The sequence below is a fragment of the Paramormyrops kingsleyae genome, chromosome 7, assembly GCF_048594095.1.
Source record: "Paramormyrops kingsleyae isolate MSU_618 chromosome 7, PKINGS_0.4, whole genome shotgun sequence".
NCBI lineage: Eukaryota > Metazoa > Chordata > Actinopteri > Osteoglossiformes > Mormyridae > Paramormyrops > Paramormyrops kingsleyae.
Genome location: NC_132803.1, coordinates 3,197,765 through 3,214,839, shown reverse-complemented (window position 1 = coordinate 3,214,839; position 17,075 = coordinate 3,197,765). Strand labels below are relative to the sequence as shown.

Here is a 17,075-nt window from a genome sequence, read left to right as displayed (position 1 = left end):
TAATGGGGGGGGGGGGACAGGGGGTGCAATTACAAGCTGAGAGTGAGATGATAAAGACAGACGGGGAGGGGGGGGGCACTTAACGGTCACAGATGAGCCAACACGGCCACCATGGTGAGGGCATCGGCGCCCCCTCTTGGCAGCTCATTGGGACTGTTTGTGAAAGATGCAGGAATATCGCTGAGTTCATTACATGACGTTTGGAGGTCATGTGACAGACGCAGAGGTAATGTCCCCAGGCCACTTCACACCGCATCAGATTTCTTTAACACACACACACGGACTCTCACACACTCACGCGCGCACTCACTCACACACTCACGCGCGCACTCACTCACACACTCACGCGCGCACTCACTCACACACTCACGCGCGCACTCACTCACACACTCACGCGCGCACTCACTCACACACTCACGCGCGCACTCACTCACACACTCACGCGCGCACTCACTCACACACTCACGCGCGCACTCTCACATACTCACGCGCGCACTCACTCACACACTCACGCGCGCACTCACTCACACACTCACGCGCGCACTCACTCACACACTCACGCGCGCACTCACTCACACACTCACGCGCGCACTCACTCACACACTCACGCGCGCACTCACTCACACACTCACGCGCGCACTCTCTCACATACTCACACACGCACTCTCACATACTCACACACGCACTCTCACATACTCACACACGCACTCTCACATACTCACACACGCACTCTCACATACTCACACACGGACTCACACATACTCACACACGGACTCACACATACTCACACGCGTTTGTATTCTCATCTTTGTGGGGACTCTCCATTGTATTCTATGAGAAAAAATCCCAGCAATGGCGACCTACCCTGCCCTAACCTTAACCATAAGTAACTATGACAACCTTAACCCCTACCCAGCCCTAACCTTAACCATAAGTAACCAAACAAAATACAAAACTTTTCCCATTATTAGTTTTTGATTACCGTCACAGGTTTTAAAAAAATTGAGTTTCCCCTTGGGGGGTCCCCACAGCATCAAAATAACAGGTAGTCAAAATAAGAAGTAGTCACCACAATGTCATATATACATGACACCCCCCCCCCCAAACACACACACACACACAAACATGTTCCCGTAACACAGCAGCACAGTACTGTCTCCACCCAGCAAAAGGAAGGGCTGCACTGAAGGTTGTGGGTTTAAATCCTACAAGTGACGTTGCTGTTGGACCATCACCCCCCCCCCCCAAGAAGAACTTCAAGAACAGACTGATAACGAGGTGATGTCTGTTAAACAAGCAGCGTTTAGAGATACACAAAGCTCGCCACCACAGCCACAGGAAAATTAACGGTTCTTATCACTGTACAGTGACACCACAGACATCTGCAACTGAAATGTGCATCTAGTCGCACCTCAGTGTGGAGAAAAAATGTAAAGTCACACACCTACGGTGACATTACCGGAATACCACAGCTGCCCCCCCTCCCATGCAGGAGGAACTGCCAGCTAGCTAATTAGCGAAGTAGCTCTGCAGAGGAACCCACGCACACAGACACACACGCGCACACACTCCACGTATTCATATCTTTATGGGGACTCTCTCCATTCATTCCTATGGGAGTAATTCTATGGGAATAACCCCTACCCAGCTCTAACAGTCCCCACAATGCAGTTAATACAAACACACAGACACTTACGTGTGTGTGTGTGTGTGTGTGTGTGTTTGTGTGTGTGGGGGCGGGCAGCAGGTGGCATGGTTGTTAAGGACACAAGCACGTGACAGAGGCCCCAGTCCCAGATGAGGGTTTCCTGTAGGGCTCTTAAGTGAAGCACTTAAGCAGAATCAGCGCAGGAGGGAATCCTGCAGAATGCATGGGGAAAAGCAGCAGCCAGATCAACTTCCGACTTATTATTATTATTATTATTATTATTATTATTAGTTGTAGTAGTAACAGTAAGCAGAGAGAGAGAGAGAGAGAGAGAGAGAGAGAGACACTGCAGAAGTGGGCAGGCCTTGGCACGCCCCCCCCCGACTATAATTTATAAAGAGCACGATTGTCCATAAAAACAGCCCTAGCAGAATCCCTCTCTTCCTCCTCCTCTCCTTTTCTTTCCCTCTGTCCCCATTTCCCTCTCTCCCTCCCTCATTCTCTCTCTCCTCCTCTTTCTCCTCTCCCTCACTCTCATTCTCTCGTTCTCCCAGTCTCCCTCACTCATCCTCTCTCATACCCTCCCTTATTCTCTCCCCCTCTCTCCAACTCTTCCTTTTTCCCCGTCTCCTTCCTGTCCTCGTCTCTCTCCCTCTCCTTTGCTTTCTCTTCTCCCTCCCTCCCTTTCTTTCCCTCTCTCCTTCTCTGCCCCTCCCCATTTCCCTTTCACTCCTCCTTTCTCCTCTCCCTCCCTCATTCTCCCCCCCCTCCTCCCTCCTGTCCCACCCTCTCCTTCTCTCCGCGTCTCCTTCCTCTCCTCTTCCCTGTCCCTCTCCCCGACGGCTCTAGGCACAGACTGTTCTCAGCTGGGAATGAACAGAACACGCTGTTCCCTCCCTGCGCTGCCCTCTGTAGCTTCGGCTCCCCCCCCCCCCCCCCCATGTGCTGGGTCCACATGCCGCGTTGCCTCTTGCTACCCCGGTTGCTCCACTGATCCCCCCTCATACCCACCCCCCACCTCACTGCACCGGAGAGAAAAGAGCTTCGGACTGGGGGGGACAAAGTACCCGGGGATTTCGGAAGTCTGAGTGTCCCCCCCCCCCCCCACCGCCGTCCAGCGCACATACACAGAGGCTGCTCTGAGAGGGAAAAAAAAGTTCAAAATGCCAGTAAAATGGCCGCCATTGAGGACAGGCTGCGAGAAACATGGCTGGTACAGAACATTCCGCGGAGGCTGGAGGAACATTCCCAACTGAGGGGGGGGGGTCCCCACACTGCGGCCAACCTGCCGAGACCAGAACCTACAACCCATGTTAATCCCAATGCCCCCCCCGTCCAAGACACAAAATTCCCCCTGCACCCCTCCTCCTCCATTTTAAAGGTGTCCCCTCCCCAAATGTGGCCTGAAGTGCCTGGCTCCCAGGTGAGTGCCCCCCTCCCCCACAGAACCAATCCCCCTGGGGGCAAAGTCCCCGCCGCAGAACCCGCCCCCCCCAGACGAAGATGATGGAGCAGGCCTCGGGCTCACACACAGACTAGTCGTCAAACATGTCCCCCCCCCCCCTCCCCAGTCTAACCACCCCCCCAAGCCTGCTGGGTCTAATGAGGAACAGGCTTGTCCCACCCTTCCCCCACCCACCCTGAGAGTCCATTGAGGAACAGAGAATTTTAGATGGGGGGGTTGCATGGAAAGCTGGGAGGGGGGGGGGGTTGCCTCTCTGATAGCACATTCCTGAGCATGGCTATGGCTATATGCCCTGGTCAGCCAACACAGTCGCTTGCAAAAACCAAATGTCTACTTATTTTGCACGGCTGCCTCACGCACATCAAGGCTCATGCCACAGCAAACGGCGTCATCACGTTCTCAACGTGACCACTGGGTGAGGTCATTCCCAAGCATCGATGCCGTCGGGAATCCCGACTCTGGCTTCATACCTCCTTTCCGGGAAACACCCAGAGTCACATGATGCACACTGCGGGGACTGCATGTCCCATCTCCGCACGCCAGACACCCAACCGAGACGGGCAGAGACTCACCCGGGCGAAGGCCTTCCTGCTTCCTCGACGTGACTAATCGTGTCTATTCAAGTGAGCACTTGTCACGCCAATGTAGCCTGGACACAAACCGAGAGCTGAGAAGGGTTAACGGGCAGTTAACCAATGGGTGTCTGTGAGGAAGACAAAATCTCACAGAAACCGGTCTGTTACTCATAACACGTGACGGTTCCCTGCTTCTCTGCTCATTTAGCCCAATGAGCCTGACAATGTGTGGCACACAGCCACTCCGCGACATTCGCACAACAGCCAAGGGAAGGGGTGGTGGGGGGGGGAAACAGCAGCAGAACATCTAGCGAAAGCTGGAGTATATTGAGAAAACCAACGCAGCTGCAGGTAGGTATCTGTGTTATACCACTGCCTAGAAAACAGCCATTTAACTTTAGAAGCCCTTAGGAGAAATTCCAGTTCAACAACAAAGACCGGTCCATTTACAGCTATAACTGAGTTTATATATATATATATATAAATTAGTTGTTTGTCTATTTACATAAAGGCACACGTGCCTAGAACAACATCTAGAGGGGAACCAACAGCGTGCATGTACAAAACCGACTGTTAAACGGAAAACTAAGGCTTCCGGTGGTGTTAACCTGTTAACCTTGTGAGTCAACCAACGGTCATCGAACAAAGAGCAGTGGAAGAGAAGGCTGCTCCGGGGGAATTCTGGGTACTTGGCGCTCGAACCCTGTTCGTAATATAGGTGTGTAAATGAAAAATGTTTAAAAACTGAAATCCAACGATTCCTCTAAACACTTACAGTCCATCCCAAATTATGCGGGGGACGCCAGTCCATCACAGGGTGAACAGTCACGCATAGACAAAACCACAGGCTACGGGAAAGACAGGGATGGTGATTAGTGTGACTGCGTGCCTTTGAACTGCGGGAGGAAAACGGAATCACCGGGAGAAAGCTTGCACGACATGGGGAGAACATGCCGAATCCAGAATCTACAAAGCAGAAGTGTGATTTCACCCTCAAGAGCAGCGCTACCCACTAAGCCACTGCGTTAACGAAAGAACGTATTAAATAATAATAAAAACACACTGCTGAAGCAGATCATCGAATCAAGTAACTGGTAGACTTGGGCAGCATCTATTTTTTCATATGCGATGCAGTCATACTGTACGCCATACTGTGCTTTTTTTTTTTTTATGGTAAGCAATGCTATTTATTAAGATAAAATTCGCCAAACAAAAACACAGCGCTATTCCCAAAATATCAAAAGTACGGTGCGAGCTTAGTACGTGCTAACTTTTTTTTCTATTTTACTGGAGTGCTTTAAGAAAGGTACAGAAATTACATTTATCAGGAAATAAACATACCGCCAAACAGGAAACAATTTACGAGATTTTTAAAGTGCAATATGTTTAGACAGTGTGGCATTTTCCGAACAATTTGCTTTTATACAACAGGCTACAATCTCAGTCAAGCTAACACATTCGTGGCATACAGACTTTCCCTTCCTGGCAAGGCTGGTGGGCACGCTCCTCCAATCACCTGTAAATCTATTTTACAAACTTTTCAAATTTGTATCAGACGTTAACATAAACAGACTGTTCCTCTCTTCAGAATTTGAAACATACTTGTGTATAGTTAATACACATTGGGAGGCCCACCTAAGGTTAAAAGTGACAGATAACCAGTTTGTCGCGACCACACTGAAAAGGGAGCCTTGGCAGATCATTGCTGGTAACCGCTGCTCCAAGCCCAGTGCTGGTCCAAACCTAAGGCCTCAACGAGGCTGGAAGTCAGAAGGTGTCAATCACACATTTAAAAATAACATGTAAAAAACCCTGGTGAGAGATCGAGACCCCACGGCACGAGCCTGTCAGGGACAGTGAGCCTTCTTTCACAAAAATTTGCCAACACACAGCTACCATACTGCTGGAGAATCCATGTCTGATCCAGGTACCAGCTCAGCAAAGCCTCCCCATTCACCTAGGCCCAGTCAACGGTGTGAGCAAGGTCAACAATAACACACAGGCATGGAAGAACACACACACACACACACACACACACACACTTGGCATGCGCACACAGACCCTTCATAATCAAACCCATGAAACCACAAAGCTTCAGAAACCCAAACTGAAAATAACAACTAACTCCTCTACAGAAATGCAGACAGACCATTAACCAGCCCTGATCAGAAAGTCAAAGGTCAATGGAAATGAATTCAAAAAGAACAACCATTATCCATGTAGCTGGATAAAGGCACAATGAATGACAGTGGCTCTATGCAGGTAAAAAAATAGTAATATGACACATTTAAATACTAAATTAACACTCAATTTCATTTACACCACTGACTCTTAAGGTTCAAAATAAAAAAATATATATTTACTGATATATCCAGCTGACAATAACCCTCTTTTATGCCACAAGCGAGTATGAGCTAGCACTGCTACATCACAATTACTCATAATTACTCAAATCAATTGCTCACAAACACAACTGCTTGCAGATAATTAATTGATGTGCAAAAGATGAGTGTTAACCCGCATATTTTATTTTGGGAAGCCAAAACAGGCTGTTCATTTATCACTACCCCCCCCCCATAGCATTACAACTGAGCACTAACACAAATGCCACCACAAACCACGGATTCCACCCCCCCCCAAACCTTGGCTGCTCCTAGGTAAGGCTCCTAATTACTGGATACCTTATTTTTTCTTTAAAAGTGTCCCCTTTAACACATAGAGACCTTACACACACCTTACTCACTAGGAGGATAATTCATTATTAACTTACCTACTTGACTAGTGCACGACTGAAGGACTCGGCCCTTGACATAAGCAGACCGAAAGCGAGGGGATTGGAGTGCTTCCTCACAGACAGCACCAGGTGTCCACCATCCACAGCAGCAGCTAATGTAGGTCTTTAACGACTCGGCTACCCGCTGAAGTGTCAGAGCCGGTGTGGTGTGACGGGCCGCCTCGACAGCCGGACAGTCTAGAGCCAAAGCGGAGGCCGGCTGGCTGACAGACTGAGTGGGTTTGCGGGAGCGGCCGGGGGAAGTCGGACAGCCCCGCCGCGTCACGCATGTGGTGGCTGGCAAGGCGGGCGAGGGTGACGTAGCGCCGCACAAATGGCCCTGAAGGCGGCAAAGAGGAGGAGCAGCCGGATGAGAACTCAGAGAGGGGAAGCTGCACATTCACTGTGACTCGGGAGTTCTCTCTTCCAGAGGGGCCACCTCCTGACCCCTGTACTGCGCTGGCGGGGAGGGGCCCCTATTGTCTTAACTGGAAAGTCAAAGAAAGGGTTTCACTGGAACTCAAACAAGTGGGACCCAGGGGAGCGGCACAGGCTGTGCTGAGGGGCAGGACAGCGCCCCCATCAGGAGGAAGTAGACAATGCTAGCAGCAGCAGCAGGACTCTCTCCACTTCCATGCAATCAGAGATTCCTTGGCATTTTTTTTGTTGTTAGTCGCCGGTTGTTATAGTAACACGGTTGGGCCACATCAACTCAGGCCACTTGCAGATGCAGATGTGAGTTTCTTTAGAGTACTTAGACGTGAATGTCGCGTTTGATGCATTGTTGAATTTCACTGGAGGTATTTAACACACTTACACATTCCTACCTTGGGAAGTAGAGCAGTGCCACTCATTCATACTCAAGAACACTTCTTCCCCATGACTGCTTAAGGTAACCCAGACAGATCACAGTATTATTCCCCAATTACCCTTTCCCAGCAGTCCCCCTTAAAAAAAAACTGTCTACACTGCTGACCTAGTAGTAGTTCTTTCTGTAAAGGCACAATGAGCAGCGGCTCATTGTCACAGAAACGCGCTCGAGCCTTGAGCACAAGACACTTTCAGCAGGTGAGCCGGCCTGACCCTCGAGAGCACAGAGGCGTTTATCTGGCTAATCTAATTGCGGGATAAGATGGCCACCAGAGGTCATGTCAGGCCAAACACAGCTGCCCCTGGCAGGAAATGGAGGAGAACCCACCCACCCCCCCCCCCCCCAGTTTCAGCAGGCCCCCGGAAAACCCTTTGATCATGTCACACGGAGTCATTCACAGAGTCGTGCGGCCGAGCAGGGCCAACTCGGAGGACAGAAACCAGCAAGACCCAGACAGAGATAGGAAGCCGCTTGATATGAGGGCAGCCGTGAATGAGGTCTTTGAGGCCAGATGGCCGCTCACTTGTAAAGGTGTGCAGAAATACCTGCGATAAATCGGTGCCGTGGGACGGGAAAACCTTGCTCCCGATCGCCTCACCGTGAGCGCGTGCACACACCACAACCTGATGACCTCCAGGAAGGTGCGTATTTACAAACGCAAACCCACCCTGTGCGTGCGTGCGTGTGTCGGTCATCGGACGTCAGGCCCGCCAACGTGCGTCACAGCCGCCGTCGGGGGGCTCTGTGTCGCGTGGGAGTCCCGCCTCCCCCCTCCTCTGACTCACCGCTGGCCTCCCGACGAGGCGGCCAGCGAACAGCAGACAGACAGATTTGCATACCATTTATATCCTCACGTGCGCCGCCCAGACGGCTCTCCACGGCAACCGCTCGCCATCACAGCCAGATCACAGCGCTGTAATAACCCGCCAGCACCGTGTGAAACATGCCACGGATGTAGCGACCTGACAATGTTGCAAGACCACTGTATCAACCCCCAGAAGCCAAGGATTGAAATGGAAACCTAGAAACACACAATACGAAAACCTGCCACACTTACCGCACGTGGTTCATCGCGCAGACAAGTTTGGAGCACCACAGAAACCGAATAGTCAAATAATTCCTAATAGCCATTGACAATGGAGTTCATTCATCCACTTATCATCAGGAACTTAGACACCGTGTTTACATAAAGGAGAACCTTGCAAAGAAACACAGATCTTCAAGGACAAACTATAGCTAAAAAGGCAGCTTTAGAAAGATCCGGTGATAACTGAGGACTGAAGGTAAGGACTGCAAAAGACATTTGACTTGAAGGTTTGTGTGCATGGACCTGGTCAGCAGTAATGGAGAGGAAGAATCTGGAGGGATGAGGTGGCCTGAAAGAAGATAAATGCTGATACTATCTCTCTCACTCTCCCACACACACGTGTGAAAAAAACAGGAGCATCAATAGAAGGGATTTGCAAGCTTTCACATATGTAGCATGTAGGTACAGGTATCATCATGATGATGTGGGGTAAAAGCCACAGGGGACCAAGGGTGAAGAAGAATTTCCTTACTTGTAGTTAGAACATAGCACAGACAATTTCAGCCATATTATTGGTACCATGATTCCACCATGGGGCACTACAGGAATCTAACCAGCACCTACTATGGCTAAAAATAAAAGATGATGATGACACCTCTATCCAGTCTCTTTCATGAATAATTTTTATCCTGTTCACAATCAACTTGATCTGTTTGGTCCTGGTCCATTTCTTTGTAACAGAGTAAGAAAAAATGCTTTTAAACGACTGAAAAACGTTGTAACAAAGGAAATGCGTTCAGTCCTCACATGGGTTCAGTCCTCACTGTTTCTGAAGAGAACCTAGCACAACCAGTTGGATTCCCACCACATCATGATGTCTGTAGCTTTGTAAAGGCAGCATAAAGCTACTGAGACTGGATAATTATGGGGCGGGGGGGGTTGCGTTCACTCTCTCTCATCCAATCAGCTCTCGACACATAGTGACGTGAAACTTCAATAAGGGGAAGCTCTTCTCCACCCGCTGTGGAGATATCAGAGCCAAACCCCATCCAGTGCCCAAGCTAGACATACTTCACAGACAACCTAGAGGCACATTTACACCCAGGAACAATTAGTGCGCATGGCCCGGCACCACCCGTGCAGCCCAGCGCAGATAAAAGCTGCGACGGACCCCATCAATCCGCAGCCGCTGTGCTTTGAACCCAGGAGAGCGGCTAATTGGGCCTCGCACTAGTCTGGCGCCGACCCTCTTCTCCTGACCTGCCAGCCCCAGGATCTCCTCCCTTGCCGTAGCTCCCGAGGGGCCAGCAGCTTTTTGATCCAGGTCCCCATTACCCGACAATGACATTTCATCCCGCTTCCAATTCCTCTTCATTCCTCAATCACTACTTCACGACCGTATGGGCACAATAATGCCCCACATCACAACAGCCTAAAAAGATTTGTGACCTTACACAACAGCAATGAGGAACCGCTCAGGAATTACAGTGTCTACAGTGAGATAACAATGCAAAATGACATATTAACCAAAGCCCTCTATTTGCAGGCAGCGTAAACAGTAACCCCCCCTCATTTATTTATACAGTTTGGTATTTCCTGAAGCTTTTTGGGCTAGGTGTTGTCCAAGCACACCACAGGAATTCTGGGAATTGTAGTCTGTAATCTCAGTTGCTGTCCACACCACTACCATCATAGCCTGCTATGGGGTCTGGACAGCCAACAGACTTCCAGTCTCATCTTGCTGTCTCATGACTGGACTGCAGTACCACACATTCCCCAGTGTAAACGCAAGAAAGGTGCTCACCCCGAAAGAACCCTGAAAGTAACTGGCAATCAAGACAGACATTGCGTGCATCTGTTGGCCTACTGAAAGGTCTAGATCACACAGTGCTTATGAATGGAGATGGAAGGCTCAGCTCCACAGCCTCCACACAGCCTCCACACAGCCTCCACACAGCCTCCACACAGCCTCCACACAGCCTCCACACAGCCTCCACACAGCCTCCCCTCACCCTGCATCATGCCGGCTGCCCCAGCTACGTTTCGCTAGACGACAGAGTATCCTTAGATGGGGGGGGGGGGGGGGTACAGAATGCCTATGTCCGCATTGGCTGTAACACCACCCATCGCACGCAAGTGCCAACTGGGGTGCGGATCTCCTGCCAATCCCACGCTGGTGAGCTACAAAAGTCCAGGGGGAAGGGGGGCACACAAAGGGACAGCACTGGCCTGGGCCTGCAGTTTGATGCACCCCCCCCCCAACCCCATGAAGTCCAATAATGGCCACGGACTTGCCAATAAGACAGCCATCTACACCTCCATCTGTTCTGCGCGAAGCGGCTTGGCGGGAGAGGTGGTGGTGGGGGGGGGGGGGGGCTCAGCTGTAGCCCGGGTGGATTATGAAAACACCATCTGATGATCTTCCTCCACACTACTGCTTCATAAAGCCAAATTAGACAACCTGGGCCCATGCGCCACATGCCGCCCCCATGTCAGAACGAGAATCACGAAGGATGACCTAAACAGTGTGGCGTTTACTCGGCCTGGCTTACTCCCTGTGAGGTGCCCAATACCAGCTCATGAAACCCCCTCCTTGGCTCTCTACTACGTCATGCATAGCATGGGCAAAGGAAACACAAACCCAAGAGCTGCTGCCCGGCCGACATCAAGTTACCAGATTCTTTAATGACTATACAGTAATTTCAGAATGTGCCAGTCTTGACTTTCAGCATGTCATCAGGGATCCCTCAACCCCCTCTGGAGAAATACTCCTCTTGATACCTCTTGGATGGGGGGGAGGGAATCTCAGAAAATATGGGTGGCTTAGGTAACATGGCATGGCAACCCAAGCCGAACATTGTTGGGATGGATCAGCTGTGGCGGCTGCAGGGGGGGGGGGGACAGTCATCATCTGTATTGACAGAATCACACTGCTTCTCCCTGCTATCTAATAGCACGCAGATAAAGCCATAAATTTGCCGAACCTTCCTTAGTCTAAAGTGACGCGATGACAAATCGGCAGCGCTCCACGAAGCAGCGAACACGACACCGATAAACCATTTATGGAAACTACAACTCATGAACTGATGAGTCAGCCAAGTCACCGCGACCCAGCGACGTCACTCTGCTCCAGCCCACGGGCCGATGCGCCAGACTGCGCCGTGCTCTCTGGGTGCCGCTGCCATCCAGAGCTTCCGACATCCCTAAAGACGCCGAATTTCAACAGCAAAATCCAGCTCTGAGGTCACCGGGAAAAAGTCCTCGCCCAACTGAGGTCAAAAAACAGCAGAAAAGGCCATGGATATGAAAAATTCTTTATTTTTAAACTTGGAATCTGCCAAAACAAAAAAAATGGCAGAAAACTATGTTTCTCTATCCTAATTACACCAGGTATGCATACCCAAAGCTGATGTAGGAGACTTCAGACCTGGTGGTCTTAAACGACAGGTAAGCTCTGCTCACACTTTAGATATTCAGCACACCCACGTATCATTGGGACGGCAAACAGGGGAAATTGCACCTCCTCTTTAAGCATACTGCTACAACAAAAATAATAATAATAATAATAATAATCGATGTCTAGCACCAATGTGACATAACCCACCATGGATGTTGACGGAGGCGTGAATGGGGGTTTGAGGATTCCGTGATTGCTGTCTCTGTGAGGTATCCTTGCTGTCTCTGTGAGGTATCCTTGCTGTCTCTGTGAGGTATCCTTGCTGTCTCTGTGAGGTCACATTGCTGTCTCTGTGAGGTCACATTGCTGTCTCTGTGAGGTCACATTGCTGTCTCTGTGAGGTATCCTTGCTGTCTCTGTGAGGTATCCTTGCTGTCTCTGTGAGGTATCCTTGCTGTCTCTGTGAGGTATCCTTGCTGTCTCTGTGAGGTCACATTGTTGAAAGGGCAACACAGCCGTGGGAAGGAAATTGTTCCAATAAACAGGATGATGATACGTCTTGCGATTAACAGCCAGTTTGGCCCATTTCTGCATTTTCTGAATGAATGTAAGCACCCAACTCGGGAGAATAGGTCTTGAAATAACTCCTCTAGTTATTTAAAACACAATATAACCGCTTTGGAGAGACTTCATTTCATAATTGAGCTTAAAAACTGGTGTATGTATTACATCCAGGTAACTAAAAATCTTTTCATTCACTTGTCCAATTATCAAGGGGGGGGGGTCATGACCAGTCATCTCCTGAAGAGGCAAAGCTTATTACACCCAACCACACACTGCAGCCTTAAACCAAATGAGACATCTACAGCCTTTCTGCCACTAATAGAGGTTTCTGATGACGACACAATCTGTCGTTTCAAAGCTTCCCTGAAACCTGCTCCCCACAAGCAGGTTCGTGTGTTTGCCCGGTGGGGGCCAGTCCCTCCCGTCAGGTCAAACTCCAGACACCGATAAGTCTGAAGACCGTTCCCATTCTGGGGATCTTCAGTGAAACTCCAGAGCGACCTTTTAATATACCGTTAAGCAGGCTATCTGGCAAGGCTGACATTCAAAGGAAGACCGGTCAACTGAAATTGTTCGGGCCAAGGGTATGTCCACAGTCCTAACGCTACCCTTCTTCCTGTAGTGTGTTTCTACGATGTGTATGCTGTTTGTCATACATTTATAATTGAAGCATTCCAACACCCAAGTTAACAATAACTATGACTATTAAAATTTCAGTCAGCTTCCACCACCATGAAATATACACCAACTACCTTTACTGACAAGGAAAGAAAATTAATACTCTAAGACCTTACTATGACCATCTTTTACACAAAATCTGCAACCAAGGCAGCCATTCAACGCAAAAAAGACTACGAGATGTACACTTTGAAAATGCTACGATACCCCACGTACATCGTCAGTAAACGTTAATACACACAGCAAATCGACGTGACAGACGTCCATTAACATGTAAATTATATTTCCATATACAAACGCAAATGCAGCTGCACTGCAAAAAATATAAAATAAATCGTGTCATATTGTGGAAGACACTCAAACCGGGTAGATCTGCAATGTTATGCCAAGCTGGTTAAAACACAGTATTTAATGAGATAAAAGAAAAACTTGGGGCAGGGTGCGTAATTCAAACAATACACTGCAGTGCTGTAGGGGTGACCAGAGGTAGACGAGCTGTTAACTATGGGAAATACGGTGCCACAGTAGCACGCCAACATGGTTTTTAAACGTAGATTAACCATCGCCGGCAAAACCCAAGAAACACTCCGGGAATTTAATTATTTTAAGAAAAAAAAAACCATTAAATCTGCCCCAGTAGGCTAAGTCTCAACACCTCGGTTTAAACGTCGCTAGCTATGCAGCAGCAAAGCAAGCGCATGACCGGTAGTGACTGCAAAAAAAGAAAGGAAACAAATAAGCAAAATCATGTTTTTGTTTTTGCAATGGATTAACAGACACTATGGTACGGGGCATCGAAGCTGGACATGTGCGATAGATTATAACAGTGCATTAGTAGCTACATGCCAGGTACAGTGTATCCGGCACGGTGGCACTAAACGCGTGTCCGCAACGGAATAACAATGGGAGACATTTTGTACATCATTTGCTGTATCTAAGTCTAAAGTATCCTGCGAATTGATCTTTTTGCCTCGATTAAACTGGCGGATTGTGCGTGCGGTGATCCGTTCGTTAGCCACATTTCCTTGACACTGAAGAGCGCACATCGGCCATTATTAAATCGCCGAGCTAACTGGGCTAGGGAAGGTTAATTAGTGTCCGATTTCGTTAAATCACACGTGTTGGGGACCGAGCACCACCACACTCTGCACACACGCCGAGAAATGCAGCAAAACGCAAACGATGTAAAGGTTGAGTTCACCATGTCAGATGAATAGGTAAAGTGTGGAGGATCTATTAGCCATCGTGCTTACCTTCGACTCAAAACTGCCCGAGGTTGATGTGCTTTAATCTCCAGGTCCAACAGCAGAAATCCACCAAGATCCTTCTCAAAAAGCTGATGCGCAGCCCTCTTCTTTACAAAACCACGACCACGGGGGGAGATCGTCTCTAACTTTACAAGCTCGCTTAGTCTCTTTCTTTCTTGATCTCTTTCCTTCAGGTGTAGCGTACTAGCCGGCGAGCTAGCTTAGCTTGTCCGTGCTGTCTGCTCAACTAGCGAGTTAATCCAGTAGTTTTTTTTTTTTTTTTGCCGTTTCGCTTTGCTAAGTTGTATTCTCCATACTCCGGTATGTACAACGTGCCTGTGCGGAAAACGTGGTAAAACACAGTAAGGATGTGTCCGCGATGTCTAGGCGGACCCGGCTGGGGGGTAGTTCCTTCTCTGAAGGTGCATGAGTACAATACGGAAAGTGAGGACAGCCCCCCCCCGATCACGCTGCTGCTGTAAATGCTACACTCCGTGCAACTCAGCCGTGTTTGTTCGGGCTTCGCTGCATACCTCCCTCTATTGCACAATGGCCTGCTATAATTTATTCATGAGATCATGAGGATGGAGCTTCTCCGTCGGGGGGAAAAAGCAGTTTTTTTTCATGTTTCTCTCCCCCTCATTGCCTTCCTGACTGACTTCTCCCTGCCCTCAGACCAGAATAGCAGATCAACTATTGTAGGAGTTACAAACAAGAAATATGTTGTGCCATCCGTAGTGTTTGCTTGCGAGTAGTACTGATGAGATCACAGAATACTTACGCCATTTTGGCTTTTTGCATTGTGACAGTGGCGTCGCTGAGACGATCTAGCATCGTATGAGTCCTGGATAAGACGATTTATATACTAAAATACCGTTTTTTGAGCATTGCCGTGAAACTTTCATGATGCTTGTAATCTGATATTTAATTACGGTTGTCACTGATGATTAATATAAGGCATAGTAGTCGGCAGTTAGATTGTTTTGGCAATATTTATTTTTATTAGTTTGATATGTATATATTATTCTGTAGTATTGACAGTAAAACACATACTAATATACAGAGGGCGCTATTTGTATTAAGCAAACTAAATTAGAATAAAAATGTCCTAATATATTGCAAAATATGTGTATCATAACATTTGTTTTAGAATTTTCATTTTTATGATGTCCTGAATGTTTTTTTATTCCTTAAAGTAATTAAATATTAATAGATTGTCTCTCTACGTATTATAACATAACAATATTGTAATTGTGAAAACGGCAATTTTGATTAAAAATGACAAATCTTAAGTTCATCACAAGGTTTTGTCTTGGTAATGCCCATAAAGTTTATTTTGAATGCTGAAAATAAGTAATCCATTCTGGTTTGTTTTTTTTTTTCTTTTTACTAAAGGAACTTCAGAACATAGTTTGGACGTTCTGTCCAAGAAAAGGTCTTAGCCAGTTATATGAATCTCGGCCAGAACTGAGAAATGTGCCTGGACGGCGTGTCCTGTTCTGGGCGTCTGCCCAGTGATGTGGGGAGATGGGGGAAGCATGTAAAATTGAGAGCAGACTGGTGTACTGAATAGCTGGAAAGCAAGGTCATAGAAGGTCAGGCCCAACCACACCCTGTATACTCCAGGAGAAACACACCATTCTATTTAAAAAAAAAAAATGCTAGATGAGTGGCAAAGATTGACAGAACAGAACATACACAAGAGAAATCTATAGCTGTAACTTTAGTTATTGGTGTTTATCACTGACAGTTACACTTATGTCACTCACACACAATGTTAAACGGGCACCTATGAACTAAATATGAAGTACAAGGTAATATAAGCTTTTAAAACATTCACTGATGAGCACAAAATCCTTCAGATAACTAAGTGGGTTTTTAAAATTGTTCAGCATGTTAATTCTGAAATGTTGTGTTCACTTTAAACATCATAGTTACGATATTATGATATGCATTCACCTTTCTGACGAATATGTACAAGTCATGGTGGGGTTTCAAAGTGTATAGGTTCCAAAAAATGACATGGAACGGACTTTTATTACCATGTCAGTGCGTATCCATGTCTGCCTATTACCATCAGGTAGCCACCGTACTGATAACACATTTCTCTTCGGTGATGTAAGCCTTTTATAATTTGCCACTGTACACGTCATGACACTAAGATAGGCAGTGTGGGTTTGGAAGTTCAAAAAATGCCCCCATTTCATTTTTTTAAGATCAGATCACACACGTGTGCGCGCGCACACACACACACGTGTGCACATATGCACACACACATAAAACACCTGGGGTTTGTGGTGATTCTTGTACCATCCATCAATCCTGGTCACGGTTGCAAGGGGTTAATATACCATTACCATAAAAATTATTTCAGATACTATGCAAACAGTTTAAAATATATGAAAATATATGGAAATGGTTCAAAGCACACAACAATGTTTCCAGTGCAACCTATTGTGTTGCATAATAGATGGAGTGAACGTGTCCTGGGAGCTGAATAATACATTTCCGGTTCAGTATCTGAAGTTCCATACCTGGAGCATTTTATCATTCTGGCCTATCCTAAGTGCATGACATACACATTTCTAGTGAAGTTTAAAGTTTAAATAAAAAGAAATATTAGGATTTGATAGAATTCAGTACAAGTGAGACCCAAGAGGTCCAGTAATGAGACAAAAAAAAACATCTAAAAAGTCTCTATAAGGTTGGCTGGATACTGAAAGTTTACATTAAAAGATTCTGAGGTAAAAATGTGTACTTCAATTTACACAGCCTCATACAATAGACAAAACGAGAAAGTATTTTATTGTGTAAGGCTGTGAAGATGGTT

At 47.5% G+C, this 17,075-nt stretch overlaps 1 protein-coding gene across 3 annotated transcripts in view; it reads right to left on the bottom strand.

Moving 5' to 3' along the window:
• Nucleotides 1–14,920, bottom strand: part of LOC111861169 (zinc finger MIZ domain-containing protein 2-like) — a 32,015-nt gene extending 17,095 nt beyond the window's left edge. Inside the window, exon 1 of one of the 3 annotated variants that reach the window (XM_023845547.2) lies at nt 14,252–14,920. The gene's annotated coding sequence lies outside the window, so the exon portion shown is untranslated. Of the gene's footprint in view, nt 1–6,458; nt 7,623–14,251 lie in introns of those variants that run through there. The other 2 variants (XM_072714091.1, XM_072714093.1) reach the window with 2 other exon arrangements.
• Nucleotides 14,921–17,075: the final 2,155 nt, after the last annotated feature.